The sequence below is a fragment of the Carassius gibelio genome, chromosome B4 (genome assembly GCF_023724105.1).
Source record: "Carassius gibelio isolate Cgi1373 ecotype wild population from Czech Republic chromosome B4, carGib1.2-hapl.c, whole genome shotgun sequence".
Lineage (NCBI taxonomy): Eukaryota > Metazoa > Chordata > Actinopteri > Cypriniformes > Cyprinidae > Carassius > Carassius gibelio.
The window spans coordinates 2817985-2834287 of NC_068399.1; positions in this window are offsets into that span (position 1 = coordinate 2817985).

Genomic DNA, 16303 nt, shown 5'->3' on the forward strand with positions numbered 1-16303 from the left:
AAGGACAACTTTGCTGTAATGTCGGAATTCTTTGACCACCGTGATACATACACAGGCACAAGTTTATCCATGACGTGTCAGACTGATTCTCTGTGCCGGTATTTCAATGTAAAACCAACAGACTTCAATGGGGTGGATGTTAATAATGTGCTACCGCTTAAACACATGGAGCTTTCTCCGTCACTCCCTATGACCCCGTGCCTGGTGAAATCGGCTCTCTTTAACGCACGCTCTGTTAACAATAATGCACAGCTGTTATCAGATATCATCAACGAAAACCAACTGGACTTGGTCTGCTTGATGGAAACATGGCATAGACTATCTGATGGGCTTGTGCTTAATGAACTTCTCCATCTGGCTATGGATTGTTCGATCCTCTGTCAGGGGTGGGGGGACTTATTGTGTTGTACGTATAATCAACAATTCACTACAAGTCCTGTGGTCACTCCTCAGTTTAATTCATTTGAATGTCTTGTGCTGAGTGTCTCTGCACCCATCTCGACTGTCATAGCCGTAGTCTACAGCACAGACCTCCTAAGACTGCTGAACACTTTTTAACTGAATTTGCTGATTTTCTGTCTATGTTGTGTCTTAAGTCAAGTCAAGTCACCTTTATTTATATAGTGCTTGAAACAAAATACATTGCGTCAAAGCAACTGAACAACATTCATTTTGAAAACAGTGTCTCAATAATGCAAAATTATAGTAAAAGGCAGTTCATCATTGAATTCAGTGATGTCATCTCTGTTCAGTTTAAATAGTGTCTGTGCATTTATTTGCAATCAAGTCAATGATTTCGCTGTAGATGAAGTGACCCCAACTAAGCAAGCCAGAGGCGACAGCGGCAAGGAACCGAAACTCCATCGGTGACAGAATGGAGAAAAAAACCTTGGGAGAAACCAGGCTCAGTTGGGGGGTCAGTTCTCCTCTGACCAGACGAAACCAGTAGTTCAATTCCAGGCTGCAGCAAAGTCAGATTGTGCATAAGAATCATCTGTTTCCTGTGGTCTTGTCCTGGTGGTCCTCTGAGACAAGGTCTTTACAGGGGATCTGTATCTGGGGCTCTAGTTATCCTTGTCTCCGCTGTCTTTCAGGGCAATAGAGGTCATTTCTAGGTGCTGATCCACCATCTGGTCTGGATACGTACTGGATCCGGGTGACTGCAGTGACCCTCTGATCTGGATACAGACTGGATCTGGTGGCCACGGTGACCTCGGAACAAGAGAGAAACAGACAAATATTAGCGTAGATGCCATTCTTCTAATGATGTAGAAAGTACGGTGTTATGTGAAGTGTTTCCGGTTCCGGTTTACCTAATTAATGCAGCCTAAAAATCCTTTAACGGATTTAGATATTAAAAGCATATTAGTATGTTATGTATAAGCCAGGTTAAAGAGATGGGTCTTTAATCTAGATTTAAACTGCAAGAGTGTGTCTGCCTCCCGAACAATGTTAGGTAGGTTATTCCAGAGTTTAGGTGCCAAATAGGAAAAGGATCTGCTGCCCGCAGTTGATTTTGATATTCTAGGTATTATCAAATTGAGTTTTGAGAACGTAGCGGACGTAGAGGATTATAATGTAAAAAGAGCTCATTTAAATACTGAGGTGCTAAACCATTCAGGGCTTTATAAGTAATAAGCAATATTTTAAAATCTATACGATGTTTGATAGGGAGCCAGTGCAGTGTTGACAGGACCGGGCTAATATGGTCATACTTCCTGGTTCTAGTAAGAACTCTTGCTGCTGCATTTTGGACTAACTGTAGTTTGTTTACTAAGCGTAAAGAACAACCACCCAATAAAGCATTACAATAATCTAACCTTGAAGTCATAAATGCATGGATTAACATTTCTGCATTTGACATTGAGAGCATAGGCCATAATTTAGATATATTTTTGAGATCGAAAAATGCAGTTTTACAAATGCTAGAAACTGTTACGTAACACAGAGACAAGGATGTAATCGCAAGGCGTGGTTATTAACAAAGCTCAAAAAGTCAGGAAGTCACAATATTCAGGGCAACACTGGGGCGGACACAAGGCAGATGGCACGGTGACACAGGGACCTCGGTGGGCAACGATGATGGTGCTGCTTCGGTGATGATCCCTCGAATCCCGGTGAGTGTGCAATCCTCGTGAAGGTGAAGTAAAGAATCCAGAGAAGCGTGAAGATCCAAGACGACGACGACGACGACAACAGGAAGACACAGGAAACAGGTACGGGAGCACAGCAGGGAGAACAACGATCTGACAACATGAAACACCAGTTACTGCACTTAAATAGGCCACAAACAAATGAAACCAGCTGGCGCTGCTGATCATCGCTGATCAGTGACCACGACCATAGACACACACATAACAACACGATAGACGAGAGAGAGAGAGAGAATTCATGAACCGTGACAGAAACGTGGCTTTCTAAGGAAAGATTGCGATCAAATAGCACACCTAGGTTCCTAACTGATGACAAAGAATTGAAAGAGCAACCGTCAAGTCTTAGACAGTGTTCTAGGTTATTACAAGCAGAGTTTTTAGGTCCTATAATTAACACCTCCGTTTTTTCAGAATTTAGCAGTAAGAAATTACTCATCATCCAGTTTTTTATATCGAATAGGCATTCCATTCGTTTTTCAAATTGGTGTGTTTCACCGGGCCGAGAAGAAATATAGAGCTGAGTATCATCAGCATAACAGTGAAAGCTAACACCATGTTTCCTGATGATATCTCCCAAGGGTAACATATAAAGCATGAAGAGTAGCGGCCCTAGCACTGAGCCTTGAGGTACTCCATACTGCACTTGTGATCGATATGATACATCTTCATTCACTGCTACGAACTGATGGTGTTCATATAAGTATGATTTAAAACATACTAATGCACTTCCATTAATACCAAGAAAGTGTTCAAGTCTATGCAAAAGAATGTTGTGGTCAACTGTGTCAAACACATCACTAAGATTCAATAAAACTAATCGAGATAAGAGCAGGTCATTTGTAACTCAGTACTATGATATGGTCTAAATCCTGACTGGAAATCCTCACATATACCATTTTTCTCTAAGAAGGAATATAATTGTGAGGACACCACCTTTTCTAGTATCTTGGACAGAAAAGGGAGATTCGAGATCGGTCTATAATTGATAAGTTCTTTGGGGTCAAGTTGTGGTTTTTTGATTAGAGGCTTAATAACAGCCAGTTTGAAGGTTTGGGGGACATATCATAATGACAATGAGGAATTAAAAATAGTCAGAAGAGGATCCATGACTTGAAAGGACTCTTATCCTAGGGGACTTTAACATCCACATGGACATAAAGGACTTTGTAATGACTAAGGACCTTGTGTCCTTATTGGAATGTTTTGATTTGAAGCAACATGTGGATTGCTCAACACTTATTAACCCCTTTACGTGCAAACATCGCTGACGGCCCCAGTTTATTATTGTTTCACTTTCACAGCACATTAAACATCACTGTCTTACTTCATCTGGACAAACTGTGCATCAATGGAAAGTTTAAAGACTCAAGCTTCGATATTTGACCAATATTTTGATAAAACATTGTTGCAGTGACAGATATTTAGTGATTTATGTCAGGAGTGCAAAATAATAAATCCGTATTATGCCACATTTTGAATAGAAATTCACAACTCACTCCTATTCAGTCACGTCAAGAGCGGTTTATTTGTGTTCACAAAGACTCACTGAACAGCGTCAATAAGGATTTTTAGACCAAAGATGCATATCTGCGGAGATATATGGATATATTTACTGATGTTTACTTCATATTTCTTCAGACAGAATCGTCATTTCTATTCATTTTCCACGGATTTACGCGATCAGATGATAAACAGCCTCTCCCAGCGATCTGTGTGTGCGTGCAGTAGTCACAGCTCGTGCGGTGTGTGACTCAGACTCTGATTGGGTCTTTCAAACGTCAATCTTAGAGTTTCATATCTGGACACCGCCCCATCGTGTCACATGCTTCCTGCTCACTTCCTGGTAGTATCTGGCCAAAACAACACTGAAACACCTCTGTACACACAAAATATCCGAATAATAAACCCGCGATTACGATAGTAAAGCTTGGTATGAGAATTTCTTGAGATCTGGGGCGTTTTTATAAAAAAAAAAATCGAAAATGTACATCGGAAATGCTAACTTGTGCAGCGATGAAAAAGGCTACAAATAACATATTTTTACAACAGTAAACGACCAAATTCCACCCCTGATCGCTAAAGGAAGTTATTATAAACACTCGATCGGGGTTTAAAGTGAGTTTTGAGTAAAAGTGTACTAATAATTTCATAAATTGTCAGATGTAGCTTGATGCTAACGTTAGCACCAACGCTACTAATAGCAGGTGCTTTTCTTCTTCATAATGCATTTTTGTCTCAATAATTCACGTAAGGTCGTAAGAAAATGTTTTGTTGTATTTTTATAGTAAGACTTTTGATAAATAAGGACTAAATGCAAAGAGAGACTGAAGTGAGATCGCTGCTTTGTTGCTTTGTAAAGCCTGAAAAACCACAATCAAGGCTAATAAAGGTGGAATAAAAACAAAAGAATAATGATAAAAGAATAATGCGGATAATGTGTCATACCTGGCGGAGGTGTGAAAGACTCGTTTGGTGAGAACAATACAATCATGAAACGGGCAGTTTTCACAGCCAAACACACATAAAACACACATCAGTGTTTACATGTGAGATTTTACAGAGATGACAAGGGCCATAAATCAATCTGATTAGCCTTCTCTAAAAACACACATGACATGGCCTTAGAAAATATTTCATAAAATTCACAGTTTTACAGATTCGATTATGAAATTTTTTATGAAGTTTGGAAGACTTGTGGCCTTAGCTACACTGTGTTTTCAAACTCATTTCCTACATCAACATTTTTAAAAATACATTTAAAACATATGTTTTTGATATTTTTATTTTTGTTTTTATGTTTGAGCTTATATATCTCTATTATCATAACAGTCTGAGTGATTCTGATTCCTGAACAGTAAACTTTAAAGTGTCAGCTTTGTGAACAAAGGTTGATTATGTATCTAGTCAGAAAGAATCATGAGCAGAAACCTTTTTATTTTGGGTATGTAATTTCGGTCTCCATGCCAAAAAAGGGGGGTTACTAGTAAGGGGTTAAGGGGCACACCTTAGATCTGGTTATCTCTCATGGATCATTCTTGTCGTAGTTTTTTTTGTCACGGATTTAATATTGTCTGACCATTTTGCTATTCTTTTTAATATGGAATTGTCACATACTAACATTTTCTCTTTTCGTACTGTAAATTATTGCAATTGGAACTCCATTGATCTCCATGACTTCTCTGATTTTATTGAATCCTCCTTAATCGGCCTTTCTTTATCAGACCCTCTGAATAATTTTCATCCCATCTCCAATTTGCCCTTTTTGGCTAAAGTACTTGAGCGAATTGTGGCCTCTCAGTTAAATACTCATCTTACTTTGCACAATCTTTTCGAGCCCCTCCAATCTGGCTTCCGTAAACTGCATAGTACTGAAACAGCGTTGGTTAAAGTCACCAGTGATTTGTTGATTGCTGCTGACTCTGGCTCTCTGTCAATCCTGATTTTACTCAATCTCAGCACAGCTTTTGACACTGTAGACCATTCTCTTTTACTCTCTCGATTGGAAAAAAGTTTTTGGTGTTACTGACGCTGCTTTAAATTGGTTCAAGTCTTATATATCAGATCATAGGCAGTTTGTGTTCCTGTGTGGTTGCAGTTCCAATATTGGCTCAGTGCAGTTTGGTGTTCAACAGGGTTCAGTTTTGAGTCCCTTACTTTTTAGTATGTACATTTTCCACTTTGGGCTATTTCTAAAATCACTTGGTCTTAAGTTTCATTTTTACGCAGATAACACTCAGATTTATATTCACTCAAAACCTGGTGATAATTCAGCTGTTGCCTTTGTTCAAAATTACATATTGGTAACATTATGGATGTCTCAAAATGTTCTTTGTCTCAACAGCAAGAAGACTGAGATTATGCTGATTGGTTCACCCCATCAAATACGTATAGCTAGTATTTTAAACTTAAAGATGGATGGGTCTATTATTGAGTTTCAAGCTAAATTAAAAAATCTGGGGGTGATATTTTATTCAAACTTCATTTTGATCCTCATGTTCAGAACACGATTAAAGTATCATTTTTTTATCCTTAGAAACATTGCAAGACTGCATCCCATGTTATCTTTTTCAGTGGCTGAAAAACTGATCAATACGTTTGTCTTTTCTCAAATTGACTACTGTAATGCTTTGCTCTTGGGGGAAAAAATCTCAAAATCTACTCTAAATAAATTGCAGTATGTTCAAAACGCAGCTGCCAGAATCCTGAAAAGTTCCAGGACAAGTGAGCACATCTCTCCAGTCTTAGAGTCCTTGCACTGGCTTCCGGTCAGGTTTTACGTTGATTTTAAAATTCTTATGCCTACCTTACAAGGCCCTGTATGGTTTAGCTCCAGAATATCTGACTTAACTTATAACAGTCTACACCTCAATGCGTAATCTTCTCTCATTGGATTCTGGCTTTTTAACTATTCCTGTAACTCGTTTACACTCTATGGGTGACCGGGTCTTCTCTTCTGTGGCACCTAAACTCTGGAACTCTCTCCCTAACTCGGTTTCTCTGATGGTTGGTCTCAATATTTTTTTTTCTATATGCCTTGGTAAAGCGCTTTGAGACGTAACTTTAGAACTAAAAGCACTATAGAAAATAAAGTTTATTATTATTATTATTATTATTAAATCTCCATCTAAAGGCCTGAGGGAAACTCCAAATTCGCCCTACATAACAAATCCAGGATTCCAACGTTATACTATGCAAAATGTTGCATGCCTTATTCTTTGCAAGAAGCCACATTATCTCATAGAATTTATTTCAATCACTTGACTGACGTTTCATGTTCATTCGTTCATGAATGAATCTTTTAAGTAAACTAATCATTCACGTAATTCATTGACTCATATTTCTCGTTCACTGAAGTTCCTCCCTCCTCTATTAGCAGTGCATGTATGTGAACAGCTCTGTGAACTGTTTCTTCCTGTCAGAGAGTTACTCTACCTCGACCCAATAGATTTTAAGTATGACATGTGACAGAGCATGTGATTTGTTGAATGTAGTGAACCAATACGCCCTTCACTGAACGAGTTTCATTTGAGTCTGAATGAGATTGAGAGATCTGACTGAACTGGTACATGTCGTTCGTGAACAGATTGGATGAACTGATACATCTTGTTCGTGATTTAAATGAATGAGAGTATACAGGGTCAACCGGCCATTTAGCATGTCAATCTTGATCAGCAATCAGCAGATACAAAGTGCAGTTATAGTTACTGCGCTTGTTTTCATTTTTAGCATACTCCACATTTAATCCCTGATTTATTCATGTGAATATATTATAGCCTATATGAACTTTGACCAAACAATTAAAATATAATTATGCAAGAGAACCTCATGCTTTGTTCATGTGAACAATTTATTTAGACTTTATTTAAATGCAATTATGCACACATTTTTATAAAGCCAAATTTTTGTTACAAGTCAATACGTTCGTTGACTTAAGACATAACACACATCTTCTAACACCACCACATACATTCATATCTTCACATTGCTCTTCCACAGCCACCAATTTTGAATGTTCAGTTTACATGTAACACGTTTCTACAGATGAATGTACCATACAAATATAAATTATTTATACAGTACTGTTGTAGCTGCTGTTTAGCTACTAGTTTAGGTTTGTGAGATTGCTTCTTGTTCAAAAACTCCATATTTATGGTTCCAAACATAATTGATTGGCAAGATTGTGATTCCATGTCAATACAATGGCAAAGCATTTGTCAGCTTAGCAGACACTATAAACATCACACAAATCTTATGGAATACACAGGTGCATCTCAATAAATTAGAATGTCGTGGAAAAGTTCATTGATAAATAAATTCAATGGACACAGACTGAAGTAGTTTTAAGTCTTTGGTTCTTTTAATTGTGATGATTTGGCTCACATTTTACAAAAAAACCCATTCACTATATCAACAAATTAGAATATGATAACATGCCAAATCATTTAAATTAATCAACTCAAAACACCTGCAAAGGTTTCCTGAGCCTTCAAAATGGTCTCTCAGTTTGGTTCACTAAGATACACAATCATGGGGAGTACAATCATTGACACCCTTCACAAGGAGGGAAAGCCACAAACATTCAAATAAATTCAGTTGAATTACTGAAATAAATTAACTTTTCCATGCCATTCTAATTTATTGAAATTCACCTGAACCATTACCATAATACCATTAACAAATTGTATGTATATAGTTTGCAGAATGCATTCTTAATGAGGAGCGTATCAAATTTTCCACAACCCCAAATGGAGTAAAAGCTCTCAGGATGCCTGTTTCACAAAGGAGGTTAAGTGAAAACTCTTGAGTATGTTAACCCTGAAATGAGGGAAACTAGGTCTTCTGTTTCAGAATGGGGGGGTTTCTCAACAGTTTCTGTCGGTCTCCTCCTCCTTTTTTAAACAGAAAGCGGTGTTTAAACACCTCATGTATTGCACACATTTCAGTTACGCAGAGAGCATTAAAGGGAATTAAATGGCATGTCCTTTTATGGACGATCCTGTCGATGAAGAGGCTGTATTAATTCCAAGGGAGTTAATTTTACAGGAGGAGAGGATTTTGAGGCCCAGAGTGGAATTTTTGTCATATCCCTATGCATTTTTATTTGAGCGGTAACGTTTTTCTTTACAGTCAATAAGATACATCCATAATCTCATCCATCCTTACATCAGAAACATCAGCCATCATAGCCATGCTCTTAAATCCGAGCAGATGCTTTGCATTGCTTTAACGCTTCTTTGCAAATGGTAGTTTTCTTTATAACTCGCGGCTGCACATGGTAACTGGGGATATTACAGACCCAGGCTAATCGACAGGGGATGTCGGAGCTACAATGGTCCCTAGAGGTGACACCCACCAACCACTGGCACACTGCCTTAGGCTGTGTGTGAATTTGTATACCAAATCTTTGACATTATAACTACATATCACATACTTGATCTAAATTACAAATTATTTACTTTAAATCCAAAATTTCCCAAGGTGTAAAGTCCTCGTCTTGTACACATGCTTTGAAAAGAACATACATTGAATTATTTTAAAGCGATGCCCTACAAATGAAATTGCTAGTATCAAAGTCCCTTTAGATCTTTAAGAAACCTGTGAAAATTACCTTACTGAAGCTGCTGAAGTTAATTTTCTTTCCTCATCATGACACTATGATAAAAATGTTTTTAATACTTTTCCTTTTGGTGGTGCTTTAAGCTCTATTATACTACTTTGCCAAAATTATGTGATTTTGTTTTAAGCTTTGTATTGTGTATCCATTTAAAAGAGTGTGTGGGCATTTATCTACATTGCGGCACTTGTTTCAAAAACCATCTGGAATCTGCTACAAAATACAAATACAAATCACAAATACAATACAAAATATTAATTACTCAATGCCACATATTAAGCACTTTACAACTGACAATCTAGCTACTGCAAATCCCTGGGAATTAAGTGTTTTGTAATAAAACTTGCAAAACCAGCATGACACAGTGAACTTATTAACAAATAAATTAAAGAGAGTGTGTACCATTTGATTCCTTTATTTTTTTGCAATTATTTCTAAGAGCTGAAGAAATCTTTCCTCTCTCTCTTTTGTCTCCCTTTCTCTCTCTCTCACTTCTCGGTCTCTTCTTTCTTCTCTTTCTCTGGCCTCCTGTTCTAGTCTCTTCTCATGCTCTCTTCGTTCTCTTTCTTTTCTTTCCTCCTTTTCCTCCATCTCTCTCCATTGCCTCTCCTCCCTTTCAATGGCATCTCTTTCTCTTTCAGCTTCCCTCTCCTCCATCTCTTTCCTTTTCCTCCCTACTCTTTCACGTTCTGACCTCACTGAGGATAGAGAGGTAACAGCAACATCCGGGCCAGATGAGGCAATAAGGGTGGGTGGTGTGATGGAGGGTCTGCCCCCTATTGCCTCATCCATGGCAGAATACCATTTCCAGGATGCTGCTGTAACCCCCCCATCCTCAGTGCTCACCCCAGTCTGTGGACATTTCAGATCCTACAAATATTTGAAAACAGAATATCAAGACAGTCAATTACATTGTAAACATATGATTTATTAAATGATCGCATTACAGGGCCAAACATCAGCATGATTCAATCATGACAATTCTCATTTTAGGGTACAATAATAATAATAATAAAAATATCTTACTTTATATTTTTGTTTCAGGTTCTCCCATTTTTTTTTATCTGAAGAGCAGACATTTTGCCCTCCAGCCTTTGCTCTGTGATAAAAACTCTGCAATAAATGCACAGAAATCAAGCATAACATGAATGCAGTAAGAGCTTGAGTAGAAATTTTAACATCTACAACAAACTTACTATTGAATCTACACTAGAATAAATTAACATATTACATTTGTCTTGTATAACGTTACTTACTCAAAACCTTTAATTGCTGCATTTCTTTTTCCAGTGAAGAGGGCTTCATTAGCCACTCTCCACTGTATAAGAACACGGGTGTGTTCATCAGTCCCTACAAAATCAACACAGAATTTAACGTGATGAACCATGGTAAATCTATTAATGTTTCATGGAAAAGCTGAGGTAACGTTAACTTGTTAACAGTTGTTAACAGCAGCTTGCTATGTAACCAACAAATATTTCATAGTATCAACACTGGTAAAGGAGAAATAAAAACGTTTTAGTTTACTGTAGTTTTGTAACCATCTCATTAAACTGCTAAACAACGAACTTCTTTGTTTAAAGAAAACAGTGTTAGCTAGCTGATTTACATCTGTTCGGACTATTCCGTAATAATAATAAAACTATATTTTTTCTGAATTGGCTGGAAAAGGACACCCTCAATTTAAATTTTTTTAACTTTTAACAAGCCAATCGTTTACTTATATGATGTTAAACAAATAAAATTTAACCACAAAAAATGCTTTATAAAGTACTTACACTTGAATAGAGCCACGTCTCCGCTTTCCGCCATTTCCGCCATTTTCAAATATAACGACGAAAACTCCTCCCCCGTGGCATCATGGGATAGTAAAGTGTCCATCGTATGCACACTTCGGAATCTCGCCGGAAGTAGTAGGTCATCCGGGTACTTTTCGCCTACTGTTTTTCGAATTCTATGATTTCGGACATACTACTCTGCTCGCGTACTGTTTTTCGCATACTATATAGTAGGGAAGTATTCGATTTCGGACGCAGCTGAAGTCTTTCATATTTCGCTTTACCTTGTCAGTAGTAGAGGGAAGTTCGGATCATTTTACTGACTCGGATCTTTGAGTCTCGTTCAGCATATATCCGGCAATTAATAATAATAATAATAACGTTCGTTATTTTGAATAGAAATCATCACTCTTACAGCAGCCATTCATCTCATCTCCGGTTTATTTGTGTTCGTATACATACAATATCCACGATCCGCCAATATAGTCCGATGGTGCGCACATTTGAAGAGATAATAATTTTATGACATGTTTGTAAAATATTTCTCATACAGAATAACATTTATATTCATTTTACACTGATTTATGCGATCTGAAGAGCTCAAACAGCTAACAGAGCTAACGATTACTCTCCTCTTATTGATTCGCGTCAGCTTTGACATCAGTGCAATATCATTAGTTTGTAAAGCTGTCAATCATTTCACGTGAACCACGTGACCAAAAGGCTGTCCTTCTGCAATGAAGCTCTCTGTGTCATTGCAGTCTGTGTCATTGATAAAATATATGAAAGCCAAAATTTTAAAAATATTTGATTCCAGCTTGTAAAATGTGAATATGTTCTAGTGTCTTCTCTCCTCTCAACTGAATATCTTTGAGTTGTGGACAAAACGAGACATTTGAGGACCATTCCTGGGCTTTTGGGGAAACACTGATCCACATTTTTCTGACATATTATAGACCAAACAACTACCCGATTAATTGAGAAAATATTCAAGAGATTAATCGACTACGAAAATAATCCCAAATCCCTAATCACTCTCTATTTCCTCTTTAAAAAAATAGTTCTCTCTGTTGTCATTTAGTAAACTTTATAGATTTCAACCTTATTATTTCTTCTTGAGTCTCTTTAACAAGAACTTGAATAGTGAATGAATTGAATAGTGATTGTGTGACCTATATGAGGGAACAACCAGTGATACCCTTGGTAGTAATATCAAATGATAGCCTATAGCGATGTCATCAGGATACACATACACCGGTAGGCAGTGGCCCACCTTACCGTGACCACGATGTGGTCACCCAGAATTTATAGTTTACCCACCTCTTTTTTTACCACTACACCTCTGATTAAAAGCAGTTCACTTCCGCGATTTGGTACGATTGCATTCACATGAGCAGCGAACCGTACCAGAGTTCACATGAAGCGTACCCCCAGACCACTGTTTTTAAGCCGACTCGGGTACGGTGTGCGGGTGCGCTTCCGAGTACGGAAGACAGCGTTCACATCATCCAAACGAACCGAACTCTGACATCAATCGAACCCGGGTGCGCACCAAAAGTTAAAAACGTTCCAGAGCATGTTTATATATGATACATTTAGGATTTATATATTTAACCCCTTTACGTGCAAACATCGCCGACGGCCCCAGTTTATTATTGTTTCACTTTCACAGCTCGTTAAACATTTTGAATAGAAATTCACCACTCATTCATATTCAGTCACGTCAGCAGCGGTTTATTTGTGACTCACTGAACAGCGTCAATAAGGATTTATAGACCAAAGATGCATATCTGCGGAGATCTATGGATATATTTACTGATGTTTACTTCATATTTCTTCAGACAGAATCATCATTTCTATGCATTTTCATTTTCATCGTCATTTATATTCAGCTATTAGATGATTTTTAGTGATAAAAATGTATTGCACAAATTACATATATAAGCCATATCTCAGATTTCCTTAATGTCTTGTACCTTTGACAGTGGTAAACATGGTGTTGTGAATGAGAATACGCATGGAAATAATATGCAGATAAGGTTATGCATAGCAAAACTAGGCATTGTAAGCTCCATATATGGTGATTTCTGGGAGGAGGTGTAATCCACGTACGCACAATCTTTCTCTAACTGGGATTTGGAAAAGGATTTTTGCGCAGCTTCTATTTTACGCATGGTTTTATAAATCTGAACACTTTTGTGCAGAATCTAGCTTTCGTGCGTACATGCACTTTTAGGATGAATTATACGTAAAGTTTTATAATTTAGGCCCCTGTTCTGTAGTTTGTTGCGTAAAGTCGAATTAGTTTCAGAGCACTTCAGCCATACAAAGAAAAGCTATTGAACTGGATGATATGTATTGAAAAATCTACACAGCACACTGCTATTAGAAACTGAGCATCTCAACAAAATATTTCTTCATTGAAGAAAAAAAAAATGCTATTGAACTGCTTAATGTGTCATTGAAAAAAAACAATACGAATGTCATTAAAAATATTGGATACATGTACAAACAGATAGATATCGACAGATAGATATGTGTACTAGAGCTCAAATGATCATAATTAAATTTGATGACGCTAATTTTACGAAGAAATAACAACACCGTTAATGCTGCCTCTCTGCATGGTGTTGCTTTTACAGAGATTACCTAAATGGTCTGATAAAGTACTATTTAGCAATTTTTAGTGTTGACATTTTAGTCATTTCAAATCAATAATTTCAATATAACAAATAAAAATTACTAAATAAAATAAAAAACCCCACACACGAAAGTTGATTAGGCAAAAAAAAAGTGTATCCTTCAAAAAACTAATGTAAACATAGAGCCAGAAGGCCAAAGGTATAATAAACATTACAGACAGAAAATGTAGTTTTTTTATGCATTTGGCCGAACAAATAAAAAGAAAAGTTACAAACACAGGTGCAATGAACTCCTCTACAAAAATTATATGCACCATGATTGGTCTTTTGGTGGGACCACTATGTTAAGGCAGTTTACATGAAACCACATCTGGCACAATTCACACTGACTCGGAGAACAAAAAGGACACTTTGTTAGATTTGTTCTTTTTTAAATTCACTTTCTATTTTGTCACTACTGAAATCATGACATATTGATTACCCAAATCTCGTCCTTTTTCGGTGCAGGTTTTTGCCCACAGATGGAACAATATTCTTCCCTTGAGACGGCAATAATTAAAATGAACATAGGGATATGCTTTTAATAAATGGTCTGTCAAACAAATAAACAGGACAAAGCTATAATACCTGTTGCTAGTAGAATGTCTTTTGCCATATTTCTCCCGCAGTTGTGCATCCAGCCTTTGCTGGGATCTATGTCAATGCTCTCCGGAATTTTGGGAAAGTCCTCCACAACCTGCGCGGCTATCAACACAAAAAGCATCAATTATTTACAAACACACCACAGCTGTAATCATCGTTCTGAAATGTATGGTCTATTGTGCCAGGCTGCCATTTCTTCTCTTCCATGCCGATTTCTGCTCATTTTGAAGAATTCCCTGTTTTGGCCAAAAACAATGCACTGTGATTTTGGTGTTCTTCTGCACACTCCCAAATTACACCAACAACAGAGTGCTCTGACAGAGCAGAAAAGTTATAGGTCATTTGAAAAGAAAGCTAATGTACCCACATTTTTTACAGGCCCGTGCGGCTGCCTCCTTTTCATTATGTCCACATTGAGGGTCAAGCACAGAAATTTGTTCTGATACAGCATGGTCATACTAAAAAGACTAAAGAATACATAGTTAAATAAAATGTGCAGAAACGTTAATATTGGAATGTCTTCATGTGTAATATGCATTTTTAACAAGATATTTATTTTCTACTTACCACAAACTTCCAGTGTGCATTGTCGACATTCACAGCAGCAATTACGCCATCATATTGCTCAAAGTTGACCTGTATGATATTAGAAAATATAACCAATATTGTATGTATGACCTAAATACTCAGAATCATAATTAAAGTTTCACTCACTTTTTTTAATCCTTGTTGGGCCAATTGCTCTCTTGTGCCGTTTAAAATTACACCTGCAGTGTAATGACTCGGTAGAGTTTAGCAGATGCACCCATTGCATTAAGAATTGCTCTTAGATAGCATTAAATAGTCTGGAAAAGCGCACATACAAATTGTAATTTAACAACTGAATTCGGTTAGTAAATTGAACATACATTTTACACTGAGTGTATTTGCCAAATGGTGCACTATTGACCATTCATACTTTATTCCCGATAGACATACCTCTCCAAATATCCAGTCATGGGGCCGTAATGTATGGAATGCACTATGATGAAAGAGGTACTCCTGTTGGTGATCAGGGGACCTCAGAATGGCAACAACCAGATCTGTGGAGGGTTTTGTCCATGGCATTTCAACCTACGATAACATCCGCCTTATGAATTACTTTCCCTCAACTTCATTGATTAAATGAAGTACACAGTTTTAAATGTTTACATTAATGACAGTATTACCTCATCTTCTACAGAAAGGATCTCTGCAGGTAGATCTTGCTGGTCCAGATTTGAACCTGTTGCCTGGCTCTTTGCCAGGTCCTTTCCACACTTCTGGGTCCTTTGTTTTTTATCTGGAACTGGTATGTTGTGTGGTGCTGAAAAGTATTTGGATTTATTCCCTGATAATTGTGTTTTCCTTCTCTTCATCCATGTTTCCTGTGAATGACTGATGTCCATTGGTGGCCGTGGCTTTAGCAAAATATCTTCGGAGAGGTTGTGCTGAATGATGTGTTTGGTGTATCTTGTTTGCATGGAGCAATGCCTTTTTCTGATGACAGTTCCTGGTCTGAGCTTTTTCTTCGAATTCATGATGGTATGTTTTACAATTTCAAACCACCTTTCCACATGGCAATTAGTGTCTCTTGTGTGATTTTGTTTTTTATGTCCTTCTGATCAGGTGATGCACATTCTAGATGTCTTAACAGCAAACCACTCCACATAGGAAAAATGGCAAGATAGCGGTCAAACAGCATGTCGTTGATACCTGGACCAAAGTATGGATTGTTGTCCTTAGAGAAAGATGTCTCTCTTTCTGGGTGTTCCTTGGCTTCTTCAAAGGTCTGTCTGATATACGGTATGAAGGGTGAGCTATCCACAATTGTAGTAGCATTGTTTGGGTCTTCACAGCCCTTCCCAAGCTTGCCTTCTTGGGGTTTAACAATTGCACTTTCAAGAATTGGCCGGCTTGCCTTGAGATTTTCACTGCTTTTTGGAGTGGTCAGTA